The following is a 1606-nucleotide window of genomic DNA, read 5'->3' as shown; positions in this document are numbered from 1 at the left end:
CCTGGCTAATTTTTTGTATTTTTAGTAGAGACAGGGTTTCACTGTGTTAGCCAGGATGGTCTCAATCTCCTGACCTCATAATCCACCCACCTCGGCCTCCCAAAGTGCTGGGATTACAGGCGTGAGCCACTGTGCCTGGCCCACACTCAGCTAACTTTCGTTGTGTGTGTGTGTTTTTGTTTTTGTTTTGTTTTGTTTGAGAGATGAGGTCTCGCCATGTTGCCCAAGCTGAAAGTAAAAATTTTATGACCTCAAGAGTTGAAAATGATTTCTTAAATAACAACACAAAGTAGACAGACCACTAAAACCCTGCCAATAACAAGTACTGGTTAGGCGGTGCAGAACAGGACCTGTGAATTTGATGAGTTACCACTCCTGTGATTTGATTATGTCGTGTGGCATAGATGTCCTTGTTTTGTTTTGTTTTGTTTTGTTGATACAGGGTCTCACTTTGTTGCCCAGGCTGGAGTGCAGTGGTGAAACTGGGGGGAAAAGAAAGATCAGACTGTTACTGTGTCTGTGTAGAAAGAAGCAGACATAAGAGACTCCATTTTGTTCTGTACTAAGAGAAATTCTTCTGCCTTGAGATGCTGTTCATCTGTCACCCTAGCCCCAACACTGTGCTGGCAGAGACATGTGCTGTACTGACTCAAGGTTTAATGGATTTAGGGCTGTGCAGGATGTGCTTTGTTAAACAAGTGCTTGAAGGCAGTATGCTTGTTAAAAGTACACAATACACTGCGGAAGGGAGGTCCTCTGCCTAGGAAAGCCAGGTATTGTCCAAGCTTTCTCCTCATGTGATAGCCTGAGATACGGCCTCGTGGGAAGGCAAAGACCTGACCGTCCAGTTCCCCAGCTCCACCCAGTAAAGTGTCTGTGCTGAGGAGGATTAGTGGAAGAGGAAGGCCTCCTTGCAGTTGGGATAAGAGGAAGGCATCTGTCTCCTGCTCCTCCCTGGGCAATGGAATGTCTTGGTGTAAAACCCGATTGTATGTTCTATTTACTGAGATGGGAGAAAACCGCCTTAAGGCTGGAGGTGAGCCCTGCTAGCGGCAATACTGCTCTTTAATGCACGGAGATGTTTGTATACGTGCACATCAAGGCTCGGCAACTTTCCTTAAATTTATTAATGACACAGAGACCTTTGTTCACATGTCTTCCTGCTGACCCTCTCCCCACCATTACCCTATTGTTCTGCCACATCCCCCTCTCTGAGGGAACTCAGACCAGTGCCTGCGCAGTGCGGGTCCTCCGTATGCTAAGCGCCGGTCCCCTGGGCCCACTGTTCTTTCTCTATACTTTGTCTCTGTGTCTTATTTCTTTTCTGAGTCTCTCGTCCCACCTGACGAGAATACCCACAGGTATGGAGGGGCTGGCCACCCCTTCAGAAAAAACCATAGGTCACTGCAACCCGGAACTCCTAGTCTCAAGCAATCTGTCCACCTCTACCTCACGACTAAAGAAACAGCTGAGGCCGGGCGCGGTGGCTCAGGCCTGTAATCCCAGCACTTTGGGAGGCCGAGATGGGTGGATCACGAGGTCAGGAGATCGAGACCATCCTGGCTAACACGGTGAAACCCCGTCTCTACTAAGAAATACAAAAAAT

This window comes from Mandrillus leucophaeus, unplaced genomic scaffold (genome assembly GCF_000951045.1).
Source record: "Mandrillus leucophaeus isolate KB7577 unplaced genomic scaffold, Mleu.le_1.0 Scaffold870, whole genome shotgun sequence".
NCBI lineage: Eukaryota > Metazoa > Chordata > Mammalia > Primates > Cercopithecidae > Mandrillus > Mandrillus leucophaeus.
Note: the sequence above shows the minus strand (reverse complement) of the source record.